A 10,013-nucleotide genomic window follows, 5' to 3' on the forward strand; every position below is an offset into this window, starting at 1 on the left:
GTTCCTCTGGTGGTTCCTCGATACGCCTTCGTTGACATAAAGCCGCAAGCCTGGTTTCGCATTGCTCTGGTGATTCCTCGACACGCCTTCTTTTTTTACTATCTCTATCCGGTGCAAGCCTGGTTTCACGTTGCTCTGGTGATTCCTCGACAAGCCTTCTCTTTTTACTATCTCTGTCAGCTGCAAGCAAGGTTTCGCGTTGCTCTGGTGGCTGGCCTTCGTTGACGTAAATTGAACATTCCTAATCTGCCCCTTTCTCTTAGAGCCGCAAGCCTGGTTTTGCGTTGCTCTGGTGTTTCCTCCGGGGGTTCCCTTTTGGTGATATTATAGGATAATTTCTCTTTGACATTAATGATACTTTCTCTTTGAGCCACAGTGTAATGGTACTTTTTCTCTGAGCCGCATATATTTATATTGAATAAGACGTCATAATGAATATGACGTTATGTATTAAAATGACAGCGTTTTTATATATATATTGACGTCATATTGTAAAAGATAACAGATAACAGATTTAGTGATACTTTCTCTTTGAGTATATATAGATGAGGTCATATTGTAAAGGATAAAAGATAGTACAGACACTACATTCAAAGACAGTACCTCTTCTGATGTCAAATATGACCAAGCCTAACAAAGAAAACTATAAGAAATTTCTTATTGGTGGGATTACACGACTTAAGAATTCGATGCATTTTCCATGCACACCTCTTGTGATGTCAAATGAGACCAAGCCTTGCAGAGAGAACTATAAGAAAAATCTTATTGGTAGGATTACACGACTTAAAAATTCGATGCATTTCCCATGCAAACCTTTTGTGATGTCAAATGTGACCAAGCCTTACAAAGAAAACTACAAGAAAATTCTTATTGGTAGGATTACACGACTTAAAAATTCGATGTATTTTCCATGCACACCTCTTGTGATGTCAAATGTAACAAAGCCTTACAAAGAAATATATAAGAAAATTCTTATTGGTAGGCTTACACGACTTAAAAATTCGATGCATTTTCCATGCACACCTCTTGTGATGCCAAATGTGACCAATCCTTACAAAGAAAATTATAGGAAAATTCTCATTGGTAGGATTACACGACTTAAAAATTCAATACATTTTCCATGCACTCCTCTTGGGATTTCAAATGTGACCAAGCCTTACAAAGAAAACTTCAGGAAAAATTCGACGCATTTTCCATGCAAACCTCTTGTGATGTCAAATGTGACCAAGCCTTACAAAGAAAACTATTGGAAAATTCTTATTGGTAGGATTACACGACTTAAAAATTCGATGCATTTTCCATGCGCACCTCTTGTGATATCAAATGTGACCAAGACTTACAAAGAAAACTGTAAGAAAATCCTTATTGGTAGCCTTACAGGACTTAAAAATTCAATGCATTTTCCATGCACACCTCTTGTGATGTAAAAAAATTCGTATTGGTAGGATTACACGACTTAAAAATTTGATGCATTTTCAATGCACACCTGATTTGATGTAAAATATGACCAAGCCTTACAAAGAAAACTATAGGAATAATTCGACGCATTTTCCATACACACCTCTTGTGGTGTCAAATGTTATCAAGCCTTACAAAGAAAACTATAGGAAAATATTCGTATTGATAGGATTACACGACTTAAAAATTCGATGTATTTTTCATGCAAACCTCTTGTGATGTCAAATGTGACCAAGCCTTACAAAGAAAACTATAGGAAAATTCTTATTGGTAGGGTTACACAACTTAAAAATTCGATGCATTTTCCATGCGCACCTCTTGTGATGTCAAATGTGACCGAACCTTACAAAGAGAATTATTACGAAAATTATTATTGGTAGGATTACACGACTTAAAAATTGATGCATTTTCCATGAACACCTCTTCTGATGTCAAATGTGACCAAGCCTTACAAAGAAAACTATAAGAAAATCCTTATTGGTAGGCTTACAGGACTTAAAAATTCGATGCGTTTTCCATGCACACCTCTTGTGATGCCTAATGTGACCAAGCCTTACAAAGAAAATTATAGGAAAATTCTCATTGGTAGGATTACACGACCTGAGAATTCGATGCATTTTCTATGCACACCTCTTGTGATGTCAAATGTGACCAAGCCTTACAAAGAAAACTATAAGAAAATTCTTATGAGTAGGCTTACACGACTTAAAAATTCGATGCATTTTCCATGCACACCTCTTGTGATGCCTAATGTGACCAAGCCTTACAAAGAAAATTATAGGAAAATTCTCATTGGTAGGATTACACGACTTAAAAATTCGATGCATTTTCCATGCACACCTCTTGTGATGCCTAATTTGACCAAGCCTTATAAGGAAAACTATAGGAAAATTCTTATTGGTAGGCTTACAGGACTTAAAAATTCTATGCATTTTCTATGCACACCTCTTGTGATGCCAAACGTGACCAAGTCTTACAAAGAAGACTAGAAGAAAATCCTTATTAGTAGGCTTACAGGACTTAAAATTCGATGCATTTTCCATGCACACCTCTTGTGATGTCAAACGTGACCAAGCCTTACAAAGAAGACTATAGGAAAATTCTTATTGGTAGGATTACACGACCTGGGAATTCGATGCATTTTCTATGCACACCTCTTGTGATGTCAAATGTGACCAAGCCTTACAAGGAAAACTATAGGAAAATTCTTATTGGTAGGATTACACAACCTGAGAATTCGATGCATTTTCTATGCACACCTCTTGCGATGTCAAATGTGACCAAGCCTTACAAAGAAAACTATAGGAAAATTCTTATTGGTAGGATTACACGACCTGGGAATTCGATGCATTTTCTATGCACACCTCTTGTGATGTCAAATGTGACCAAGCCTTACAAAGAAAACTAGAAGAAAATCCTTATTAGTAGGCTTACAGGACTTAAAATTCGATGCATTTTCCATGCACACCTCTTGTGATGTCAAACGTGACCAAGCCTTACAAAGAAGACTATAGGAAAATTCTTATTGGTAGGATTACACGACCTGGGAATTCGATGCATTTTCTATGCACACCTCTTGTGATGTCAAATGTGACCAAGCCTTACAAAGAAGACTATAGGAAAATTCTTATTGGTAGGATTACACGACCTGGGAATTTGATGCATTTTCTATGCACACCTCTTGCGATGTCAAATGTGACCAAGCCTTACAAAGAAAACTATAGGAAAATTCTTATTGGTAGGATTACACAACCTGAGAATTCGATGCATTTTCTATGCACACCTCTTGCGATGTCAAATGTGACCAAGCCTTACAAAGAAAACTATAGGAAAATTCTTATTGGTAGGATTACACGACCTGGGAATTCGATGCATTTTCTATGCACACCTCTTGTGATGTCAAATGTGACCAAGCCTTACAAAGAAAACTAGAAGAAAATCCTTATTAGTAGGCTTACAGGACTTAAAATTCGATGCATTTTCCATGCACACCTCTTGCGATGTCAAATGTGACCAAGCCTTACAAAGAAAACTATTGGAAAATTCTTATTGGTAGGATTACACGACTTAAAAATTTGATGTATTTTCCTTCCACACCTCTTGTTATGTCAAATGTGACCAATAATTACAAAGAAAACTGTAAGAAAATCCTTATTGGTAGCCTTACAGGACTTAAAAATTCAATGCATTTTCCATGCACACCTCTTGTGATGTCAAAAAATTCGTATTGGTAGGATTACACGACTTAAAAATTTGATGCATTTTCAATGCACACCTGATTTGATGTAAAATATGACCAAGCCTTACAAAGAAAACTATAGGAATAATTCGACGCATTTTCCATACACACCTCTTGTGGTGTCAAATGTTATCAAGCCTTACAAAGAAAACTATAGGAAAATATTCGTATTGATAGGATTACACGACTTAAAAATTCGATGTATTTTTCATGCAAACCTCTTGTGATGTCAAATGTGACCAAGCCTTACAAAGAAAACTATAGGAAAATTCTCATTGGTAGGATTACACGACCTGAGAATTCGATGCATTTTCTATGCACACCTCTTGTGATGTCAAATGTGACCAAGCCTTACAAAGAAAACTATAAGAAAATTCTTATGAGTAGGCTTACACGACTTAAAAATTCGATGCATTTTCCATGCACACCTCTTGTGATGCCTAATGTGACCAAGCCTTACAAAGAAAATTATAGGAAAATTCTCATTGGTAGGATTACACGACTTAAAAATTCGATGCATTTTCCATGCACACCTCTTGTGATGCCTAATGTGACCAAGCCTTATAAGGAAAACTATAGGAAAATTCTTATTGGTAGGATTACACGACTTAAAAATTCGATGCATTTTCCATGCGCACCTCTTGTGATGTCAAATGTGACCGAACCTTACAAAGAGAACTACTAGGAAAATTCTTATTGGTAGGATTACACGACTTAAAAATTGATGCATTTTCCATGAACACCTGTTCTGATGTCAAATGTGACCAAGCCTTACAAAGAAAACTATAAGAAAATCCTTATTGGTAGGCTTACAGGACTTAAAAATTCTATGCATTTTCTATGCACACCTCTTGTGATGTCAAATGTGACCAAGCCTTACAAAGGAAACTATAGGAAAATTCTTATTGGCAGGATTACACGACCTGGGAATTCGATGCATTTTCTATGCACACCTCTTGTGATGTCAAATGTGACCAAGCCTTACAAAGAAAACTATAGGAAAATTCTTATTGGTAGGATTACACAACCTGAGAATTCGATGCATTTTCTATGCACACCTCTTGCGATGTCAAATGTGACCAAGCCTTACAAAGAAAACTATAGGAAAATTCTTATTGGTAGGATTACACAACCTGAGAATTCGATGCATTTTCTATGCACACCTCTTGCGATGTCAAATGTGACCAAGCCTTACAAAGAAAACTATAGGAAAATTCTTATTGGTAGGATTACACAACCTGAGAATTCGATGCATTTTCTATGCACACCTCTTGTGATGTCAAATGTGACCAAGCCTTACAAAGGAAACTATAGGAAAATTCTTATTGGCAGGATTACACGACTTAAAAATTCGATGTATTTTCCTTCCACACCTCTTATGTCAAATGTGACTAAGCCTTACAAAAAAAAAAAAAAAAAAAAAAAAAAAAAAAAAAAAAAAAAAAAAAAAAAACTATAGGAAAATTCTTATTGGCAGGATTTCACGACTTAAAAATTCAATGTGTTTTCTATGCACACCTCTTGTGATATCAAATGTGACCAAGCCTTACAAAGAAAACTATAAGAAAATTCTTATTGGCAGGATTACACGACTTAAAAATTCAATGTGTTTTCTATGCACACCTCTTGTGATGTCAAATGTGACCAAGCCTTACAAAGAAAACTATAGGAAAATTCTTATTGGCAGGATTACACGACTTAAAAATTTGATGTATTTTCCTTCCACACCTCTTGTTATGTCAAATGTGACCAATAATTACAAAGAAAACTCTGGGAAAATTCTTATTGGTAGGATTACACGACTTAAAAATTCGATGCATTTTCTATGCACACATCTTGTGATGTCAAATGTGACCAAGCCTTACAAAGAAAATTATAAGGAAATTGTTATTGGTAGGATTACACAACCTGAGAATTCGATGCATTTTCTATGCACACCTCTTGTGATGTCAAATGTGACCAAGCCTTACAAAGAAAACTATAGGAAAATTCTTATTGGCAGGATTACACGACTTAAAAATTCGATGCATTTTCTATGCACACATCTTGTGATGTCAAATGTGACCAAGCCTTACAAAGAAAATTATAAGGAAATTGTTATTGGTAGGATTACACAACCTGAGAATTCGATGCATTTTCTATGCACACCTCTTGTGATGTCAAATGTGACCAAGCCTTACAAAGAAAACTATAGGAAAATTCTTATTGGCAGGATTACACGACTTAAAAATTCGATGTATTTTCCTTCCACACCTCTTGTGATGTCAAATGTGACTAAGCCTTACAAAAAAAAAAAAAAAAAAAAAAAAAAAAAAAAAAAAAAAAAAAAAAAAAAAAAAACTATAAGAAAATTCTTATTGTTAGGAAAGTAAAACAGTTCAAAATAGGGATGATACCTTTTTATTGACAGTGAATAGATATAAAATTATTTAACTTGATATTTCGAATACATATACAGTGTTCATCATCAGCAGTAAGTTTTACTGCTTGAACTGTTTACTCTCGTCATGGAAAGGCAATGTGGTCTTCGAAGTTATCTACGTCGAGTTCATGGGGATAATGTGACCAAGGAGGTGTCTAAATATATTAACACCCATAAGAGACACGCAAATGTTATAAATCAACAAGATTTTCTTCATCAATGTAAGAAGAAAAGGATTTTACCACCTTCAATAAAATTCAATCTACATTTAGGCACTTTTAAAGGAAAAAAGTTTGAACGAGGTCTACAATTCAAGACTTTAAATTGTCTGATTAAAGATAAAAGGAGAAAAAGAGTTTTATTAGTGAAAGATAAACTTTTCCTGGAAAATATTATTTTAAAAAAGGTGAGTGCAAGTGATTTTTGTTTTATTCAACAAGCAGCAAGAAATCATTTCAATCACGACTTTCACCTTTCCAGAGAAAGATTACTTAAAAAGTTTTCAAAATTATCTGAAAATAAAGCCGTAATACCTTCGTCAACTCTTGGACCAGGTGTAATTAATTTTTCATCAAGGACCTTAACGTTACAAGAAAAGTCCGTATTAGAAAAAGGTCCAAAATTTGTTTTATATAAAAAAAAAAAGAAAAAAAAAAGTTTTACTTCTGATGATGAACACTGTATATTTGTTCGAAATATCCAGTTAAATAATTTTATATCTATTCACTGTCAATAAAAAGGTATCATCCCTATTTTGAACTGTTTTACTTTCGTCATGGAAAGGCAGAGTGGTCTCCGAAGTTATCTACTTATTGTTAGGATTACACAACTTTAAAAATCGATTCTATAATGACTCTTATGCGCCTCTGCAGTTGATACTATAATTTTTTTACTCTCGAATTTATATTTGACTTTATTTCAGCTCTTTTTAGGCTAAATCAAGCTCTTTACTTTTCTTTGAAATTACCGTAATTTTTTTTCACAATCATTTTTTCATTTTTAACATGTGTTTCTTACTTTTAAACTTAAAAGTTTCTATAAATTAACATTAGTACTGCATTTAGTCTTAGTTTAGTATCATTTTGGTTTTATATGTTGTTAAAACCAAAAACACGTCACTATTTTAGTGTCTTTAACTGAAGGAGACAAGAGTGGCCCCTCGATCCTGACCGTCCTTCCTACATACAGATATTTTGCACCTTATTTACCTACTCTTGATAATTGTAATTGGTCTTTTAGTACATGGTCTTGGGCAAGGTACCATTATAGCAGTCTTAAATCAGAACAAATGAAGAACCAATTTCAGAAGCATATAAAACTTTTATTAAAAACTATATATAGAAATTTATATTCAAACTAGATTAGACTCTGTTATAAAATATTACTATAGAAAAACGTCCTTTGATTATGCAAAATGTATCAATAAATGTATTTCCATCTCTGGCACAATTGTATATTACACCTTCTATTTTTTTTTGTGTTGACGCTTATCTGATTCTGCTTAATCATATTGAATTCTCTTGTAAACCAGAGCTGTTAAGATAACCAAACAAGCAGCTCTACCCATGGCCAGTTGTTTATTCCTTGGAGATGATTTACAAATAATAATAATAGAAAGTAAGCAGCCGCAAACTTTATTTCGTTTTGAATCATTTCTAACAGGCTAAGGAAAATATAAATCAGAATAGTTGGCTCCTGACACTAGTTCTTTAGTAGGAATTTCTTCTCCGTTGCCCTTTATTCACTTTTGAATCTCAAAAACGGCACTAGAACTTACGAATTCCAATCAAATAAGTCCCATCCGATCCGAAGTTTATACGATCATCCGTGCTATAAGAACCTTATATTGGGGTACAACTTAGACCCATCGCTGCTACTGTTGTGACTGGTAAAATTGGTTATAGTAAAATTAGATATTTACGTATTTTATCATAATTTCACGGACATAAAACCGGTATTTTACCCATTCAAAGAAAAGTGATTTTAAAGCAACTTAGTAATTCAATGACCACTTATAAACTTCCAGATGTCTCCCAAAATTGGCAGTTGAGAGTTTGGTATCACCTGGAATTCTGGGATTTCCTCAAAAACTTTGCCAAAATCGGTGCTTCAAAAACGTTTGGGACTAGAAGCGTCAAAACTTCAAATCCGGCCATGGCAACAAGGGGTGAAACAAAAGTAGCTTCCTATTCTGACCCAGAAACTTTACATATTCTGAACTTCTATTCTGACCCAGAAACTTCACATATTCTGAACTTCTATTCTGACCCAGAAACTTCACAAATACTGAGCTTCATATTCTGACCCAGAAATCTCACATATTCCGAACTTCCTATTCTGGTCCAGAAACTTCACATATTAATCTGACCCAGAAACTTCAAATATTATGAATTTCTTATTCTAAACCAGAAACTTCACATATTCTGAATTTCCTACTCTGACCCAGAAACTTCACATATATTTGGGTGAAACAAGATCAGAGGAAGCAGACTTATCCAGTTGATGAAACTTGCAGAGTTAGATGTAGGGCTTTAAACCACAGTTCTGTGGAATATAAAGAAAGATCAACTACGAAACTCTGATAATGAGTTTTGGAAAGTTCTCGCTTTCTAAATCTCAGCACCGTGACATTCTACCTGATCAACCTCTACCATCAAGAACGAGAAAGCAAGATAAGTTAGGTCCCGTTAAAGCAAGAACAAACCGATATGGTAATTCTTTCGTCCCGGTTTTCGTCGATATGTACAATAAGAGTTAATATTTATAGTTTGATTTATATTTACAAGTGTAGTTTGATTTTGAATACGATGTAAAAAAAACGCAAATCAGCGATAGCTGCCAAGTTTTTTCTATTAAACCTGTCTACTACTACTACTGCTTAGCTTCTGATTGTGCTTTAAATAATACCAGAAAATCCGGCTTTCAGTCCATGGAAAATCCCCTTCCCCCATGCAGAATTTCTTCATGTAAAGATCCTCCAACCTGGACCCCCTCCAGAAAAATCCCTCCCTTTGAAAAATGTCTGTATAATTCCCAAGAACCAATATTATTTGTATTGAATACTACTACTACATTCTTCAACAAATGAAACTGAAGCTAGCAGGTAAATATTTCCTTCATATTCATCAGAAGGATATTACATAAAAAGCTAAAAATCGAGTTAGAAAACGCTTTTCGAGGCTTCAGGTATCTCCTACCCAGACAGAAATATCCACTGTCCCATTCCTAAAATAGTTGGTATATGAAATGCTGTATAATTATTATTATTGCAATATAAACGGTCGGTAATAACCCTCTGTTTTGTAGAATACGTCTGATCCAAGAAATACAAAAGGAAATACAGAAAACATCTTGAAAGTTTATTTAATTTTCAAGTTTTCATTAATAGTTTTTTTTTATTATCTGTAGTGACAGAGGGGAATTTCAGATTTAAATATTTTACATCAAAATCAAAGGTGATTATCAATATCGGATGAAGATATAATCCTTTCAAAACATTCAATTAGCACTATTCCATTAGCACAATATTTCACATCCCCGCCAGACTTCGTAACTTAACAATAAAAGAAAACACAACATTTCAATTTTATTTTTAAATATAAATTCAATTCTGTTTATTTTACTAGTAGGGGGCATCCGCTGACTGAGATGGATATGAGGTCTTATTGGATTATTTGAATACCATCGCCTAAAAATACCTTCACTCGACCTATACAAGAGTTCTAATCTGTAGAGTCAACGAGGATTTTATAGGTTTAGAGCTTCACAAGGGATTTTTTTTTTTTTTTTCGGTTATCAAAATGTTAACTGTCAAGATTTGATAAAAGAAAAAGACCTACGAATGAATTCCAATTGTTGAATTTGAACTATTTGGGACATCTTAACTATTAACAT

Source organism: Artemia franciscana, chromosome 2 (genome assembly GCF_032884065.1).
Source record: "Artemia franciscana chromosome 2, ASM3288406v1, whole genome shotgun sequence".
Taxonomy (NCBI): domain Eukaryota; kingdom Metazoa; phylum Arthropoda; class Branchiopoda; order Anostraca; family Artemiidae; genus Artemia; species Artemia franciscana.